Source organism: Cuculus canorus, chromosome 2 (assembly GCF_017976375.1).
Source record: "Cuculus canorus isolate bCucCan1 chromosome 2, bCucCan1.pri, whole genome shotgun sequence".
NCBI classification, from domain to species: Eukaryota; Metazoa; Chordata; class Aves; order Cuculiformes; family Cuculidae; genus Cuculus; species Cuculus canorus.
In genome coordinates this window covers 79,960,630-79,980,621 of record NC_071402.1, presented here as the reverse complement: position 1 = coordinate 79,980,621, position 19,992 = coordinate 79,960,630, and the positions used below count along the sequence as shown (strand labels likewise).

Below are 19,992 nucleotides of genomic sequence, written 5' to 3'. Positions count from 1 at the left end.
TAAGAGACAGTCACAAACTGAAGTCAGATCACAGACACTGAAAGAGCAGGTGCCAGAGTAGAATAAATAGCAGGTGGCCATGGAGCAGGTTATTATACATTTGAATGTAAAATGTGAAAGATGTGTAAAAGTAAACAGAAATTCAAATTATTTAACCCAATCAGTACTAGAAATAGCAAGTAATTTTGGAAATTATATTAAGCCTGACAAAAAATGCTATATTTTTTTCCTCAGCAGACAGATTTCTGTGCTACAAATGACAGAATTCTGAGAGTTGTAAGGACAGTGTGAGGCAGAGGCTTGTGCAAGAGGGCACGAGTCACCAGAGATCAGAGGAACCATACCTGACATAGTTGCCCACCAAATGTGTCTGAAAGAAGGGAAAAGGAATACGTAAAACCTTCAAGAGAGCCTGGCTTTGCTCATACTCTTATATTAGAAAAAGCTGTATTCTAAGATCCTGTGTGTATTTTAACTCTTGCCATGACAGAAACACCTTATCTATTATTTGCTCCGTTTCCAGCAAATCTTATTCTGAAATTGCAAGGACAACAACAAAACATCTTCCAGGAATTTCATTCTGTCAAGATGAAAGAAAGTAGTCCTGAAAAGAAAGACTTGGAGCTGTTGGCAGATGAGAAGCTCAACATGACCTGGCAACTTGTGCTTGCAACCTAGAAAGCCAAATGAATCCTGGGCTGCACCAAAAGAAGTGTGACCAGCAGGTCGAGGGAGGTAATTTAATTGTTCCCTTCTACTCTGCTCTCATGAGACCTCATCTGGAGTACAACATCCAGTTCTGGAGCCCTCAGCATAGGAGGGACATGGATTTGTTAAAGCGAGTCTAGAGGAAGGCCACGAAGATGATCAGACAACTGCAGCACCTCCAATAGCAGGACAGTCTGAGAAAGTTGAGGTTGTTTAGCACAGAGGGGAGAAGGTTCTGGGGAGACCTTATCGCAAATTTCCAATACTTATACAACACCTGCAGGAAAGAGGAGACAGGCACTTTATCAGGGAGTGTAGCGATAGGATAAGGCATAGAGTTTCAAACTGAAAGAAGGTAGATTTAGATTTAATACTTGGAAGAATTTTTTTTTTTATTGTAGGTATGGTGAGGTTCTGGACCAAGTTGCCCAGAGACGTCATGGATATCCCATCCCCGAAGATGTTCAAGGCCAGGCTGGATAAGGCTCTGAGCAACCTGATCTAGTGGAATGTGTCCCTGCCCATGGCAGGGGGGTTGGAACTAATTGATCTTTAAGGTCCCTTCCAACCCAACCCCTTCTGCAATTCTATAAAAGAAAGAACTGTCTTTGAAGGAAGTTTTGAAGAAACAGCATAAACCAGATGATTCCATGCAAGTACCAGTGTCTGATATGCATAAGTGGCTCACGCATAGCCAGTTAATCATTCTGCTCTGGGCCTCCACTGTCTAATTATCAGTGGTAGACTATTCTTGGACCCCATATTTAAACAAAAGCTCTCCACAAAGAGGTAAGGAAAGGATCTGCCACTCAAAGCTATTAGTATGAAGTACCACACATGGAATCAATTGGCTTTTTATTTTGTTTTTGTTTAGCTTAGAGTTTTTTGTTGGATTGCTTTAATTTTTGTTTTGTTTTTTAAAATGCTACTGTCTTAAACACATATCACCAATCCCGGGGAAACCAAATAATTTTTTTAGTGTCATTTTTATTAGATTTGTGATAATACTTTTCCTTTCCTATGCACCAAATAATGTTGATGTAGGTTCTCATTTTAAGACTGTTTACTCCACTGAAATATAGTAACTTTTAATCATTTTGATTAAGCCCAAAATCCCTTTGATTTCAACACTACAACAGCGTGCCACTATTATTACATTGAATTATTTTTGTAAAACCAAAGTTAAAGGACTTCAGAGGAATCACCACAGGATTATGATTTACTAACACATTTGTCAGTGCTTTCTTCTCCACTGCATTATCTGAGAGACCCCATTTCTCTTTGTACAGTAAAATGGATAATTCTTAAATGTTTGTTTACTTTGAGCTCCCTTGATACAATAGAAAAGAAAAGGGCAGCAATTTCTCTGGACCATTAGACTAGGAAAGCATGCTTTGCCTTCAGTCTCTTATGCCTAACTTGTTTTAAACTTGCTGCTTTTTGCTTAGATATTAGCCTAAGGACAACATATCTGCTTGCTGAGACATATGGTAAAGGAGATTTGGCAAGGAAGGTGCTGGTTATGTAAGACTTTGAAAACCGAATACCATGTTTTTGTGTTCAGTGGCAGCAACAGTCCACCTGCTTTTCTCCAAAGCCTGTCTAGCTTATTCCAGATACCATAATTTCATCCAAAATTCTTAACCATAAAATAAAATTCCATGCACATAGTTCATACTCTTCCAATAACAGTTCTTCACAACATAGGTGGATAAGATTACTTTAGAATTACACTTGCTGTTTGATTCAGATTGGAAAGGAAAAGAGTGACACTTCAGTGACTAAGAAGTGAAGAAAAATGAGAAACAGGAAATGTCAAAGTCCCCTTTTTCCAAGACCTCACCTCCAAAATGCGAGAAGTTGATTTAAAGTATGTTGAGTATTAAATGCTCAGAATAATAGTATTTGTAACTATTCCCAGATATGCCACTGTTTTATGTCTGTCATTAAAATATAACCTACTCAGTATCTTAAAAGCAAAAACCAGACCTCACAGACAGCTTACAGGCAATACTTAATGCTTATTCTGCGGAGAGAGGAAAACAGAATCCATGGTTCTTCTGCAGGTTCTGTTAACTATCTCCAGGAAATGTTAATACTTTTTTTATAAACTCCTTCAGCGTAGAAAGTACCACAGAACATCAAAGAATACAGTTTCAAGTACTTATAGAGGCCCGAAGTTTCAAGCTGACTTCCTCTCCTTTTTCCCCCAAACTGAGTGTCAATTTTCATTATCTTCTCTTCTGACTTGGAAGATAGATTGTAATCTCATATTAATAATACAAAAAAAAAAAGGATAACCATTTTAAATTACAGAAACTACTGAAAACAGGGCAATGTAATACAATTTGCTTAGTAGTATCATTAATCAAAGCTACTAGCAGCTTACTGCCCTGAAGCTACCAAGCACAACAACAGCCACATTATTTTGCCCTTTAGTGACTTCCACTGTGAAATGGTTTTATGAAGAATCCATTAACCTACCCATGCTGCAAGGAGGCAATACAGCCCACATTGTGCTATCAAGGGGACTGAATCTGTTTACATAATTCACTCCAAGTCATATCAGAATTTTAACAAAAACAAAATGAAAAGAAGACAGAGCCAAGTCTTTATCTCCTCAAAGTTTTAATTCTCCAAACAAATTAAAACACTCGGTCTATGCACTGATCATTTCTCACCTGCTATAAAACAGGCAATTCTAGAATAGAAGACAAATACAACAGAGCAACAGTGTGCAACAGTAGAGAATAACATGCTTTTGAACTTTGGTAAATGTAAGCAGAGAAAAAGTAATAAGGAAATCTGGACAATGACCTTTCTACGCACTCTGGCTAGAAGCACCATGTCATCACTAGTAATTATACTTACTTCAGTGCATCCACAATTTCTCCAAGAGACCTTATAGCAATCTTCCACTACTTAAAGGGGGCTACAGGAAGGTTGAGGAGGGTCTCTGTATCAGGGAGTGCGGTGATAGGACAAAGGGTAATGGTTTTAAGCTGAAAGAGGGTAAACTTAGATTAGACACCAAGAAGAAATTTTTTACTGTGAGGGTGGCAAGGCACTAGAACATGTAGTCCATAGAAGCTGTGGATGCCAAGGCTACGTTGGATCAGGCTTTGAACAACCTGATCTAGTGGAATTTTCTTTTAATGGAAGCCTTAAAAATGAAAGCAGGAAGCTGGGTTCTTCCCACTAAGCTGTGGTAATCTTCTGCAATATACGGAAAACTTAATTCAGTTTGTACTTGCATTCAATCTAGGAAGTTATTGATTAGTTCTTGATGTGGTTTTCATAACGGATACCAGTTGAGATTTATAGATAGGAATTGATTTTTCAGACTTAGGACCTATCTCGCTGTTGACAAGGGTTATTTAGCAACTCAGTCTATTTCCAAAGTGTAGAATTCAGGCTAATGGTTTAACTTCAGAGGTATCACACACAATACTTATTAAAAAACTGTCCACAAGTGTATGATTTTCTACTTTGAAGTGTATAATTTGAAGAACTTCATGATGTCAATGAGAGGTTACACTGTGGTCCTCAGTCATCATAATATTAAAGTTATCTTTTCTTTTTTCTATGTTTAATAGAGTATATTGAATTTTTGTATAGTCTGTCTCTCTTCCAAAGCAAATATATTAATGTTCTTTCCTCTCTATTTCTTTCCTGAAAAACAGTAACAAAAGCCAGAAAATGAAAAGCTGGTAACATAAAGTTTAACAGGAAAAATATTTAACAGCTAGCACAGATACAATTTCAGAAAGGAAATAAAAAATTACTAGGTTTGGGAATAGGTTATTACTACAGCCCATACGTCTTTCCTGTAAGTGTTTATTTGTGCATATGTGAAATGAAGGTCCATCTGAAGGACAGGAAGGAAGGAGAAGCTTAATCACGTTCCTTCTCAGTTAACTCTCACAATTTACCGCAGCAAAGTTCTTCAATAACATAATATCTCTGGACTACCCTGCACCAGCCCCAGGTGCTGATAATCTAATTTGTACTCACATCTTGCATTTCCACATCTATCAAATACTTAAATGGAAATTACTTTTTCTTCTCCAACTAGTTATAAAACATACAAATCGAATGAAGTTCCTACAAATGTTGCATCCTGAGAAATTAAACTATTACAAACTGCATTAAATTAATGTGCCCCAAACCAGCTAGGACTCTATGAAAGAAATAGTCTCTAAACTAGTAACTCTATGTAAAAGCTTCATTCATTGCTTACTCTAACATTACTTAAACAGTGCTTTAATTTCCTATACCTTCATTTTTCAAATACAACAATTTGCCTTCTACTCCAGAAGCTACCTGCCTTTACTCAAATTTTATTCAGTTTGGAGGATGTTCATAGGAGAAATGGAGGGCAAAATGAAAATAAAGTATAAGCAGAAAGTTGTTAACCTTTATTTTATAATCAGCCGCACTTACAGTCAGATATTCATAGAAAGGACAGTTTCACATCATTTACAGCCTATTCAGATGAAGAAGAACTTATTAGTAATAAAGCCAAAAGATAAACTTGTGGTATTCAGAAACGCATCCAATATTCGTTTACCAGAGTTGCTGATTATAAGATACGTAGGGAGAATTAAAGTTGTACTAAGTGGTACTATTAGGAAAAGTAGGGACAAAACTTGGGGCATGCAATCTTTCAGCTATTAAAGAAGAAAAGTTAACTTTTGGAATAATTGCTCATGGTTTATAATTATACCATTAGATACTTCCAAGAACTTGTTTGTTTTTCTAATGGTCATTCTGCAAGTCATGCTACATCCCGACACTGCAACAGCTAAAATGAAACTATTCAAGCATTATAGTTGCTGCTCTTCGTACTGGAACATGTGACTATTGGGGAAGATGTGATGAATCCAGTTTTAATTCTAGAGAAGGTCTTGGCTTTCTTGGTGATGCGTAGGTCCCTTGGAGAAAAAGATGTACAGTACAGAGAGAAAGAACAGCAATCTCATTTCGAGAGGCCCAACTACTCAAAGAAAACTCAGGAAGCTTTTTGAGAATTAAGTGAGCTAGCTTAAGTGATGTCTCATGCCCCAATGAAAATTCATTCTTAGAGTAAGTCAATGTGATTAATACTTTTTTTTGCATCAATTTGGGCCCAGGTTTGCTGAGGAAAGGATGCAAAACTCAGTCTTGCTTTCGTGAATATCATCTACGATCTTTTCTGATGCCTTATTTGAAGTGGTGAACTATACTTCTGCGGCTTGTCAGGAGCTTAAAGGGTACAATCAGCCATGCTGTCTGTTGTCAGCTTCAGCAGTCTGCTCTGCAGCAAAAATGTGTGATACAGTCAGGCTTTTCACTGGATACCATTTACATTAAAGCTTTGATAATTCCCTCTATGATTAATTTAGTCAATAATTAATATTTGGCATTTTTTAAATTAATACTATAATGGAAGAAATACAGAACCATTTTTCTGCATATCTGACTTCATAATTAATTTTCAGCATTTTTAATTCCCTGTAATTAATTGATTTATTACATTATCTGTTTATGAGCTTAATTTACTCACCTCATTAAAAATTTTCAATTTTAAAAGTTTCATACATTTCTTCTCTACATTACTATTTCATCATTCAAACAGTTTTAGATATTGTTGATCAATTCCAATGTGATAATTTCCCAGATGACTTTACTACTGTATGACTACCAGCTACTAACTTCTTTCCTTCCTAACATTATCTTAATTTAATTATATTCTCATCTTTGGAACACTTTTTCCCCCTGCAAATCTAGGCCTTTCAGATTCTTGCATTTATTCAATAACATGATGATTATTGCAGCAACCATATTATACTCACAAAATTTGCTTCTAAAATCTCAGTCCATAGGTACTCCTCTACAAGATAGTCCTCAGATGACCTCAGATAATAAAAATTTCTACTACATTTCCTACCAAGACCCATTTTTCCTTCCTGAGTGACCTGCTCCTCAGAAAGCTCATGTGGTTTCCCCATTACTTTTTATTTTTATTTTGTCTTTTGAAATTAGCTTCTCCACAATGCAAGGAGGTTTGACATCTTTTTTTTATAAACACAAAACCATAAAGGATCGCATCCTGCTCTCTGCTTTCTATAGCACACATACTCACACCATTTTTTTAGACTTTGTTTCCCCTTCTTTGAATTTTTATGTTGAGGTTATTCCCAAAGTTTTCATGTGTGGACATATAAAAAATCTACAAGAAGTATCAAGTAGGCTATCAAGTTAAAAATATTGTTTATCTATTAGCCCATGGCGTGTTTTTGTATTCTGTCACTTGCTCAACTAAATCATCAGCTGGTATTATTATGAAAAACATTTAGGTAAAACATACAACACAGCTGTAAACTACAACTTTAATATCCTCAATTAATATTGTTTTTCCAATAAGAGCTCCTGACAGTTGAAAATACCTTCCCAATTTCAAACAGCCTTCAAAATATTTTATTAAATTAGTCACTTGGGTTTGTTTTTAATTGCTTGCACCCCCTTGGGTAGAGATCTGCAAAAAAATATTTTGGAAATCTGAAAATGATCATGAAGTTCATTTAGACAGCAGAATGGCACAAAAATTACCTGAGTCTGAGTCCCATGAATGTGGCACTGGGATTTGCAGATGAAATTAGACATTTCAGTGTTTACAAATTAAGCTGAAGGTCAGTTTGATTTACTTAAAATATTCTTTCTTCTTTCATTTTTTCCACTTAAAGATTATCTTTTACAGTAAATTGACATTCCACAAAAAAAACTCCTAATAGCTAAGAGCTTTTGGTATGTATGTTTGCTTAAATGTTGCTTGTGAATGCCCATATAATTTTATATAATAATATTGTCAGAATTTTCAATATAACAAAAATTTTAGGTTGGTTTGCTGTTTCAAGCATGTGTAGTGCATGGTATTTTTGTCCTGCTACTCTGAAAAAAACCCCAAATTTAGCCATGAATTTAGCAAGCCATGGTTGCACAGCGATGAAGAGCTAAATGTGGAAGAGTAAATCTGAATAGTAATAGTAGATATAGTTTGTTATAAGGTTATGATTAGGCTTGCAAAACTAGCCTTTTATAAGAGAGATGTTATACAGGTTAGTATGACGATGTCAGAGCTTATCTTTGTTAGCCTAATAAGAAAAACAAAAGTTATTTCACATATTACCTGCCACTTTCTTGTATTTATTAAGGATATAAGTTTTACTTTCTTAGAAAACAAGACATTTTTAATTATTACACAGAAAAAAAAGGCAAAGAAAAATTCTGAGAGAAAAATTTATGATTGAAAAATTTTGCTGCTGTAAATATTATTAAGGAAAGTGACACCTTTAAGCAATCCACCTACCCCTCAGACTTTTACTGAGGTGTATCTAATTTAAGAGTCAAGTCAATCTAGCTTCTAAACTCCATGAAGAGAGAGGCATTTCCAGAAGTGAGAGGGAAGGAAAACCAGCATATGACCTGAAAAGCTGTTAAAAAATTCTGACTAGCTTTGCTAACAGCATCTTCCCCAGCCCGGAGCAGAGTGAACTGTCTCATTTTGGAAATACTTATGCTCTTACACATAAAAGGCATAATTCATGCCAAGGAAGGATTCAAATTCTACTGAAAATATACCTTCCTAAATCTTGCAGCTGCTCCTACATATAAAATACAGAACGTTATTTCAGAAAAGATTAAGCAACTCCTTCAAATTCGTGTGCTGATTACTAGACGCAAACTCTTCTTGTTGCAGTTTGCTTTGAAAAATCCTTTTGCTTCGAAGAGACTCCTAATAAGCTTCTCTCTCTCTGCATATAGACCAGTGAATGAAGCGCAGAAGTTTTTGGCTTTTTTTATATTTATAAAATATAACCAAACTTGAAAACACTGTATGTATGGCATGGGCATATATTAAAATAGTCTTATCCTCATTTGAGCTGACCTAATATACTTAGTTATAAGGAGTAGATTTTGATGCAAACAAGCATTAAAAAGTACTAGTATATTACTGGTTTATGTTATTAGGAAAACTATATGTAGTTGAAAACATTAATTTGGGACATTTTTGAAAAAATGGTTTTTTTTTTGTATAAAACCCTTATCTGAGGTACCAGTCAAAATCCTCAGATAACAAAGATAACAAGTCAGAAGATATCCATGTAGAAAGACTAACAGAATTTTCAGTGTGGTAAACAGCAAGTGTTCTCTAACCAGATAAGGCACAGCTTGATTCTTTAGGGAAGAGACACATTTTCATACTTTAAGTTATTACAGTTTGTTTCTGACTTTGATTTTTAAAGTGAGGAAAGCTTTAGAATGAGTTCCAATGATTTTATTAATTTATTTATTTTTAAGAGTGTAAAAAGATTCTTGCTAACCCCTTTCTTTAGCTAATAAAGAGTTCATGTTTTCACAAGAGGTTTATGGATTCAATTTAGAGATGACTGTAGAAATCATCACTAGAGCATTTATAAAGTCATTAACAATAAAATTATACTTTTAGCATCAACACAACAATTTCTCAAACCATTGCAAGGTTTTTCCATGGATTATCCTATACTTGTCATCTATTTGTCACATTCCGATAGCAAAAATACCCCTAAACCCTAAAACCAATTCTGTAGGCAGAAAAATCAAATCAATATAACAGTTAAAACCACACTGGGAGACAGGAAATAATTGTGTTGGCTTAATAGCCTGAAAAATCTCCTTGAAACAGTGTATCAAATATAGCTTTTCTGTTCACGGTAAATTTGCAACTGAAACAGAGTTTGTCTTCAAACAAATTTTCTAGTTAAAACAGTCATCTTTGGTGGTATTCATAACCAATACTAAAAATGTTGATAGAAGCCTCAGGCTCCTAGTGTGAAAGATACAAGTTTGAGTGATAGCCAGTAGTTCACATTTGACTACATTAATCACTTTTTGATAAAGTGAAAAGGGAAAACAATCCCAGAAAGGATTCAATCACACTATTATGAGACAAAAATATTTTCATTAATAGAGCAACAAAAGGAAGAACAGAAGCAAAAATTATTTTCCAGATGCATTACCTGAAAATTATTCAAAATGAAAATTTTCTAGTTTTAAATATTTTGTCCTTCCTCCCACCAACAGATGTTGGCTTTACAGAAGTTTAAAAGAATTATGAAAACACTGTGGAGGTGGAGTGTTATTTGGGTTTGGGGTTTTTTTTTTTAATTTAATACCTCTACATTGGATTAACTTATGAATCTTGCTAACAAACCCATGTCAGCAGAGACACCAACAGTATCTGTTATCAACTAAACCATAGAGTTGGCTTTCACTAAGGAATAATATACGTAGAGCAGAAAGAGACTGCACGAATTTTGCCCCCCAAAAAATTACTAATTCTCTGTTAATTGAATTGCTACTCAAACCAGAAGAGAGCAAGTTATTTTAAACAAGAATACACAGTCCTAATTAATGTGAAAAATGAAAGCACATCAGAAGATGTCACACTTGGCGCTTCCAGGTTTTGTCAAGAAGATCAGAGCCATTTTGAGACACTTGTTTTCTCCTAATTCAGCTACATTCCAGTCTGAGAAATTAAATAGATTAGGTTTCAGGAGGACTTGCAGAGTATTCCTTAAAATAGTAGGACAACCAAGAAATTTAAACTTCCACAATCCTCCTTACTTTCTCGCTGCTGATACCAAAATCCATGTACTGTCAAGGAAAAAAAAAATAAATAAAAGTGCTACTTGTTCATAGCCAAGGAATACAGAATCTCTTGGAGAAATTCCTGTTCTTTTAAAAAGATGATATTATGAATATAGAACTAGGTGGTGCTCAGAGGTACTTGAACTTCGACTCTCAATTTAAAGTTTGTCTCTTGATGTTACAGCACAGCACTAGATAGGTCTTTACATTATTCAAGTAATTGCTACTTAAATAATCTTCTTTTCAAAACTGTCTCCATAGGGGGTTTATCTAAAATAACAGTCATCTGGAAGTTTAGTGAAAAAACTCCTTTGCTACACACTGTAATCGCTTGTGAATCTCTGTAGGTAGGAGGAAAGCAAAAAGTGCCCTGTTTCTACTTGATACTGTGTTGTGAAGTACAATGAATAAAATACTGAAGTAAATCCAAACCCATACCACTGTTATCACTGTTCTGCTGTTCGGAGTACTTTCTGAGGTCACAATTGTTCTTGTATTTTTAGTTATGATCTTATATATGACAAATATTATAAGAACTAGGTGGCATTCTGGTTAAGTGCCAAAAACCTATCCTGAATTCTATGCAACTATTAACTCAGTAGCATAATGATCACTTAGTGATACATTACTCTCTGAAGAACTAGTGAAAATACAACAATTTTACTTTCTAAAAATAAACGCATATGAAGATCACACAGCATACTTGGTTGAATCCACCTGAATTCCACTTAATGCAGCTAAAGAGTACGACGCTTGAAACGAATCTTTGAAAACCATTCCCTCTGTTCAGTCTTTACACAAGGAAATGAAATCACAGCCTGAGTTCCGACTTTAGTATTGTGCTCACTATTCTGCCATGCTACAGCTACACATACTTCTGCTGTAGAGAGTAGACAGATTCATAGGGAAAGAAAGCACTAGACAAATAGTCAAACTTTTGGCATTAACACCACCAAGAACTACTGAATCCACTGATACTTTTCATTTAAACAGCTGGTATACATGAAGAGCAGGGGAGATATTCTCATTCTGAAAGCACTGAAGATTAAATAATAAGCGAGCTACATACCAAATATTGCAAAGAAGACTGATTGTTCTGAAACCTAACACACTATCTGTTGCAGGATTGTTTAATTTTCTCTCTATTTTTATAGGGCATAAGTGCTTCTACGTTTCAATATAGGTAGTGTCCCCTCCCTCCACTTCCCATGAACTAAATATCAGTGCAGTTTAAGTATAAAATGAACCAGAAAAAAACAGGTAAGATGTAGTGAAGTACAACAGAATAAGTACAATAATTAAGTGATTTCTATATGTTAAGTACTGAAAGAGTTCCTTTTTGATAAATGACAGTCAAATCTTTCCCCTTAATGGAGGGCAAAAAAGAGACAGCTTAGAATTTTTATCTTCATAGTGCTCAGTAAGTAACTTGCATTCCAAATAAATCTAAACTTTAATGCATCAGGCAATCTGCCTTCAGTTATATGGTTTCCTTTGAAGCCTCTATATCAAGTTACTAAGCAGCTGCAGTGTGCTACAACTCAAGTATAGGAAAACTCATCTTATCAAGACTAATGTCTCTCAGACCACTGAATTCCTTGGTCTCATTCACACAACTTACATCAAACAAACAGTAGATTTTCTTTTAAAGGAGAAGATTGTGGTTTAAGAAGTTCTCTGTTAAGAAGTTTGCAAGATTATCTGCCTGATAGCCAGGAACCTCTATGATGATTAGCAACAGCTGGGGGGGAATATTTCAGGATTTATTCTACTACAAGAGAAAAAACTTAACTGAAAGCACATCTCAACTGAAAATGTGTCACGTCCATCTTTTTACTACACTTCTAGTTTTATTGAATGACTTAAAACATAATCATCCCAAAATTTATGTCAATATGAGCTGAGATTTCTGAATCTTAAAAGCATTTCTTCTTCTAAGAAGGTTTCAGACTCTGTAGTTATCTCAATATTTATACGGCAGGCCTATCTGAAAGAATAAAGCAATCTTTCTCTTTGCCCAGTCACTTCAGCTAGCAGTCAGTGCACCCTAGAAGTTGGGCTGGTGATTCTGTAAGGAGTCCTTTCATCTCAATGTCACTATGAAGCTAGTAAAACTATTTCACGTCTTGGGTATTCTAGTGTTACTGGAGGCAGGATTTATCTTTTTTTTAGATTTGACACAAAAAAGACTTTCTGCCCTTTTACATCTTCCTCACCCTACATATCCCACTTCCCAGGTTTTCCTCTTTTCTGGATTCTTTATCAGATAAAGCCCAAATCATCCTCAAGGCATACTCCCTGCTCAGCTGCAAACAGAACAATAGATCAGAATAAAGTGGCTTATACAGTTATTCAGGACAAAGATATGTTTTAAGCCTTCAGGTTTGGCAAAGATTAAGTCCTGATACAAATAATGAGGAATTTTGACTTCTTGTCACCATATGTCTTTGCACGTAAAGATCAGTCCTGCATACAGTTTAGATTGATGAAGACAACAAAGACAAAAGACTAGGCAGTAGTTTGCAGTTGTTCAACGCAAACTTGGAGGAATTTTGGAGGTGCTACAGTCATAAAAAATAGGGAAAATGCCAACGTGGAAAAAATTAATGTGCAGAACAGAATCCCACACTAAAGCAAGAAAGAAGTATATCATTCAGACCAGCACGTAGACAACATACAGCCACAACATGAGGCCTGGATTCAAAAGTTAAATCCAAGTCCTGCTATTTACCCATAAAAAATGCCTAAAACTTTCTACAGCTACTTGAATGGTTTCTCTGAAGCTTAAAGACAAAAAATCCCAAAACAACCACACACCTCAAAACCCCATATCACCCATGAAAACACCCAAACACTTTGATATGGAATTAGGTACTTCTCTAAATATAGAAGTATGGAAAGTTGCTTCTCTAAATAGCTTACTGGATATATTTCCAGACACCCCTCAGTAAACAAGACCTTTTTGTTTTACCTGATCTCATAAGTGTTTAACATAGCTTGCCTTTTTTGCTGTCTCTTTTTTTTTCTCTTGTGATGGACTTTAAGTCAGCATAAATGCCTCTCGCAGGAACACTTTCAGTAAATAGTACACTGAATATTATCGTGTTTCAACTAGTAGGCTCCAAATATGCCAATCGGGCATATTCTTGGCAAGAAAGGTCACCCCTCCCCATCTCCATCCCACCATCCAATGTCTCATCTCCAAGTTATGCTCAAATAAACTAGTTATAGTATGTTCTTCAGAAATAAATGCCAGCATAGCATCTTCTGTCCACCTGTAGAAATTGGGGATCTCTTACAGTGGTGATGGAGTTAGTAGTCCATATCCTCTTTCAGAGATGGGTCCTGTTTAGAGGTTATATAGATTTTTCAGTAAAACGGCTTCATCTAGCTAAACAACAAAACCTTGAACATGACATTTAATATCTGTTCATTCTTAAATGAATTCTTAAATAGATTATAGACATGTCTCATCTTACCTGTGTGGGGGCTGAAATGATAGTTGGTCCCGATTTTGATTTTTCCTTCACACATCTTAGATGCATACAGCCAATATATTCAGATGTCTTCAAAAACAGTAATCTACCACAATGTCCCGAAAATGCAGCATGGTCTACTGGAAAGTGCACTGGACTGGACCCCAGGACTTTACTTCTTCGTGTGCACTGTATATCTGTCAGAAAAATTGATCCATCCTCCCTCAGCTTCATTACTTCTTCAAAAGCAAGGGATAATAATTTTTTAAAAGTTTTGAAGTTAACAGCTGATAAATGCAGTGCATGAAGTACAGGGCTAGCTATCTGTTCTTCTAGACTCTAAAGCAGCCAAGTATTCCTGTATCTTAGAATTTTCCTCCTTAAACCATATAAGCTCTTGCAGGCATTGTGCAACCTATGTAGGATTTTTGTCTTCTCAAAGCAGGAGAGGAAAAGAATTCATTTGGTTTTGCTCAGCCCTTAAGCAAGTTGATCAGGAAATAAGTGAACAGATACAGCTTTAATGCATTTCCCCCATCACAAAGACAGGTGTCTTTTAAGATCTTTATTTGTCAATTTTTTTCTTGTGGGTGGGTGACTTGTTATGGAGTTTTTTCTGATGTATTTCTAGTTTACCATTACCTGATGACCTGTCCTTAGAAAACCAAAATAGAAGCTTCATTTCTACTTTTTGTCAGAATTTGATGACAAACCTTGCTGTGTGCGTAGTTATTATTTCTCCTGTCATACATCTTCAGGTTTGTACACATGCAGCAGATTACATTTCCAAGCAGTTCCAAAGTCAGCTGATCAATATATAATCTAATAAAAGTGATCTGTCTAATTTCAGGAAGCAGTATTTAGAATCAGCTTTCTGAACTACAGGCAGCATGTCAAGCCATTCTGTTTTATCAAAGTATCACTTTCTCTTCTTAAGATGAATTTAGTAAAGTTGCTGTTCAGAGCAAGTACTGTATTGATTAAATGTACAAAGTTTAAAAGCTAGAAATTTTGTGCCAGAGCTACTGTATGTAATTAATATAAGTCACAGTTTCCACTTTCGCTTATCCAAAATAGTGGCCTGAGTCTAGCGGGAGGTGTCCCTGACCATGGCAGGGGTATTGGAACTAGGTGATCTTTAGGGTCCCTTCCAATCTGAATCATTCTATAAAGACTGCAAGGCAGATGTGCTGCAGGTTGGAGCTTCTGACCTTCACTACTGCTACTGGACGTATTTCCTCACTTTAAGATCTTTAGGTGAGGGATTCTATATAAATACAAAAGATTTTGAGCTGAAATATGTTTCCTAGTAAAACAAAACAGTCATGTGAAGTAATGAGCAGAGCTGAAGCAGGATGACATGAGTCAAAATCCTTAAGAACAAAATTTGTCTGTATTCAGCAGGAAGGTCACAGGAATTCAAGCATAACCAGAATACAGTTTTATTCCCATAACACTCTTTTTTGTGTCATGACAGTTAAAATAGCATTCAAGACTTCAGTGTTGAATGACAGAAAGTATTGCAATAACATATTTCTATGCAAGTTATACCTTTTACCCGTTGTCAGAACCTGTTCTCTCCACTCAGAGTTTCTTTTTCTCATTTAATCCTGCTAGAAGAAAGACAGATTCACACAATCACATATACAAATGCATGCGTGATATACAAATGCTCTAATCAATGTCTCATTAGTAATTCTTCCACTTGTACATTAGGTGACAACAAGGTAATGGGTTCTTCATTTAGGTCCTGCCATTTTGTTACTCCTTACATGACATAGTAAGCAAGAAGCAAGTGCACTATAGGTCTGTAATACATTCCTTTAAGGGAAAGTATCACTTTGTTTTAAGGCTGACAGAATGGATTTGTACTACCTAAAAACACGCCTTAAAATATATTACTCTGCAGTACCTACTATTATGTGGTCATAGCTGTAGATTACACACATATTGACTAACACAATTCCCTATGGCTGTTTAGACCTAAATGACCATATTTAATTATATTTGATTAGATACAAAAATCAAATTTATTCACTACCAGTACAAAAACTTTATAATCAGACATTCACTAGAGTTTGTTATACCAGAGCCAAAAAAGGTTTGACCTGGGTCAAATTTTAAAAATTTATCTGAACCTCATTCAAGTTTCCTAGGAGTACAACATGGACGGCAAATTTCATCAAATTTCATCTCATTGTCCTTGCCTTTAGCTAAAAAACATTGGTGGATAAGAAATTGGCTAGATGGTCATATTCAAAGAGTAGTGGTCAAAGTCCAGATGGAGATCTGTGATGAGTGGTATCCCTCAGGGGTCCCTACTGGGACCAGTGCTGTTCAATATCTTTACCGATGATAGTGACAGAGAGATCAAATGCACCCTCAGCAAGTATGCAGACAATACCAAGCTGAGTGGTGTAGTTGCCACACCGGAAGGACGGGATGTCACCCAGAGGAACCTGGACAGGCCGGAGAAGTGGGCCTGTGAGAACTTCACGAGGTTCAGCAAGGCCAAGTGTGAGGTCCTGCACCTGGGTTGGGGCAATCCCTGTTTTCAGTCCACGATGGGGAATGATGTGATTGAGAGCAGCCCTGCACAGAAGGACTTGCAGGTGCTGGTCTATGAGAAGCTCGACATGAGCCGGAAATGTATGCTCGCAGCCCAGAAGGCCAACCGTGTCCTGGGCCGCATCAAAAGAATCATGGCCAGCAGGTCAAGGGAGGTGATTCTGCCCCTCTATTCCTCTCTTGTGAGACCTCATCTGAAATACTGTGTCCAGTTCTGGAATCCTCAATGTAAGAAGGATATGGAGCTATTGGAATGGGTCCAGAGCAGGGCTACAAATATGACCAGAGGGCTGGAGCACCTTCCTTATGAGGACAGGCTGAGAGAGTTGTGCTTGTTCAGCCTAGAGAAGAGAAGGTTCAGAGGAGATCTCATAGCGACCTTCCAGCACCTGAAGGGGTCTGCAAGAAAACTGGAAATGGACTATTCATAAAGGCTTGTGGTGATAGGACCAGGGGAAACAGGTACAAACTGGAGAGGGGCAGATTTAGACTAGACATGAGGAAGAACTTCTTCACCATGAGAGTGGTGAGACACTGGAAGAGGTTGCCTGGGGAGGTTGTGGCTGCCCCATCCCTGGAGGTGTCCAAGGCCGGGTTGGATGGGGCCTTGGACAGCCTGATTTAGTGGGATGTCCCTGCCCATGACAGAGGAGTTGGAACTAGATGATCTTTAAGGTCCCTTCCAACCCAAACTATTCTATGATTCTTGCATTTGAAAACAAACAACCACTGAAAAGAGTGGCCTTTTTACCAAGTTGTGGTAGAGGAGCTGAGTTCCAATTCAAACAAGGAAAAAAGACAGACAAATGAAACATGAGGAGGACGTTATCATTTTAAATTGTGTGGTAAGATTTTATCTAAATGTATATATGACTTGCATTATTTCTTCTTAGTCCTATATGGACAAAAACACTGTGTGATATTCTAACATTTTAATATTCATAGATTTTTAAATGAGCTTTTTTGTTGTATTGAAGCAAATACGTTCAAAGTTTCTCAAAGCATCACTGGCACTGAAGACAATACCACCATCTTTGCAGCTGTACTAGCATAGCCATCGAGAATACTGTTAATATAGCAGCTCTTCAGTGACTATATTAGTTTAGGCAGTCTCCCACACAGAACTTCTATTCCAACAACAATAAACTGTCAAGTTCACCATTGTGTGAACTTGGGAGTGCTTTTCAGATAAATTAGTACATTTTTCATGTTCCCTTATATGAAAATAACACTGGTTACAAGACATATCAATCTTGCTGAATCATAAAACTCCATATTTTATTCATTATTGTAATTTGTGGTTTAATTATGCACAAATGCTCATTCTGCTCTTGTACTCATCAATATGGACATGCACCAAGTAATATACTAGTTTAGGTTTTATGTGTACTGCAGTGGTATTTAGAAACTTCAGTAAAAGTCTGTTTTCAAATTAAAGTTAATTCTAATTGTCCAAGTAAATTGTAATAACTTACTTCAGAGATATTTGAAGAAATACACAAATCAGTCAGAGTTTAGAGTCCAGGCTAGTTGTCCAGCCCTTCGTGAATGGAACAATAATTCCAGATTAAATAACAAAGTGTTTTCATAGTCAAATGAGAGTAAAATTAAGAAAAAAAACCCAAACCAACAACTATATCAAAGTTGTTAATCTTAAAGTAGTATAAACGTATTGGAGAGTATCAAGTCAGTTAAGCAGTTTTCAAAGTTTGTTTCAACTGACAGTCAGTATACTATTGTGTATTAGCATGAACCTACTTAAGAAAACTTTGAATCTCACTTTAAAGTTAGTATTTGTTTTCTGAAAAGGAAACTATTTGTAATGAAGATAAATTACGATATCTAAAGTTTTATTTCTTATATTAAAAGAAAGTTTCAGCAAAAAATTTGTTCTACCCAAGATTAGGGAAAAGTACAATGTTATTTCCTAAAGGCAAAGAAATATACTTTCTCTTTTACCTTGACAGAACTGCTAAGACAGCTCTGGATTCCATTTAAAGTTTATTCCTCAGGGGGTAGTAGCACAACCACTCATGGTCACTTTCTGTTTAGCTGTCTGGGATGGATTTCTTTTTAAATTATTATTACTGTAAGTGAAAAAGATATAGGAAAAACCTTCAGTTAAACTCAGACTCATAATAAAAAAACCCTAGGTATTTCCAAATTTGTCTATTAGTCAAAAACCAGTTCAAAACCTGACATTCACTATTTCATCTGTTTTTTAAATGAGGAACATTACAGATACTGTTTAATTAATTTTGTTTCTCTCATTCTCCCATGCCTTCCTTTTCCCAAATCGGGGAAGTACATTCTTTAGAAGTATGACCGTTTTTCACTATACGTAACAAGTTAAAGAGTGTTCCAGAGACAGCTACAGTAGCCACCATGGATAGTTGACATGGTATGCTTTTGAAACTCAGAGGTTTCTCCCCAGAGTGACTCTGAGACACTGATTGTATCATCACATAAACTTGAGCATGAACTTTGGAAGTGACAAGCATATAAGGCTTCTTTCCGCACCTTCAGACATTTCTTCAGTATGCATTTGCTGTAAATGTCAGCAAATAACACCATAATATACACACAAAAAGTCCTTATCCCACCCAATACTCAAAGTATTCATTAATAATACAATTAATAGGAAAAAGCACAAAATCCCCACACAACACACAGATTTATTTCCTCACATCTAAATACCTTTCATTTTGAAAATTTTAACTCAAAATTTATATTCTAAGCCATGTTTATTGCCATTTAATTTTTTTAAAGTGTTCTGCAATATTTATCTAGGAAATTAGTAAGATTTCACATTTTCAACTGTAATTGGATGTTAAAAGAACAAAAATTAACTCATTGATTCAGTGCCACAGTTTTTTATTTTATTCTGAGAAGTTTTTAAAGCATCTCTGACTGTTTCTCGAAGATTACCAGAAGCTAACACATGGCTAGGCTTGCTGGAGGATATATAGGAGACATCAATAACTTTCTTTCCTTGTCTTATGGCTTGATTAAGTAAATAAAATAACTGCATTAAGAAAATAATTTCAGAGACCTCAAGTTTCTTTTCAGTATAATTCATGTGTACAACTATCTTTTTTCCTAAGCTACTAAATTTTTTGGCTACCCATCTATCTTGATATATAAGGGGGAAAAAGTATAAACATTTTGCTTCATAATGCAAAGATAATTATAATACTAGCCACTAGGGTCCTTAAATTTACCAAATAAGCAGGACACATTGTAAACTCTTCTTTGAATAGCTTATGGCTATTACAAGAGTCCCATATACAGTCAGAAATCATAATACATACTCAATGAACAGTTCATTTACTTACCATGAAACACAGGAATAAAATTATTCATGCGAATTTCTTGAATTTAAAATTCCTGTTAATGACAAACCTACATGAACTGCTGAAGTTTTTGAGATCACTGGAAATAAATATAGAGGAAATTCTTTTAAAGAGCTTCACAGAGGAAAACAGAGATTAGAAGGGAAAGCAGCAAGCAAAAAAAATCACTAAAACTAACAGAAAAAAACAAATGAACTAATGCTTGAAGAGTTTAGCAT

At 35.8% G+C, this 19,992-nt stretch overlaps 1 long non-coding RNA gene across 2 annotated transcripts in view; it reads right to left on the bottom strand.

Annotated features, from left to right (window-relative positions):
* The window catches only part of LOC128851289 (uncharacterized), an 89,917-nt gene that overhangs the window by 45,359 nt on the left and 24,566 nt on the right, over positions 1–19,992 (bottom strand). For both annotated transcript variants that reach the window (XR_008448610.1, XR_008448611.1), the window contains exons 3-4: positions 19,757–19,853; positions 18,381–18,508 (exon numbers count right to left, since the gene is read on the bottom strand). This is a non-coding gene — a long non-coding RNA (uncharacterized LOC128851289). The remainder of the gene's footprint in view (positions 1–18,380; positions 18,509–19,756; positions 19,854–19,992) is intronic.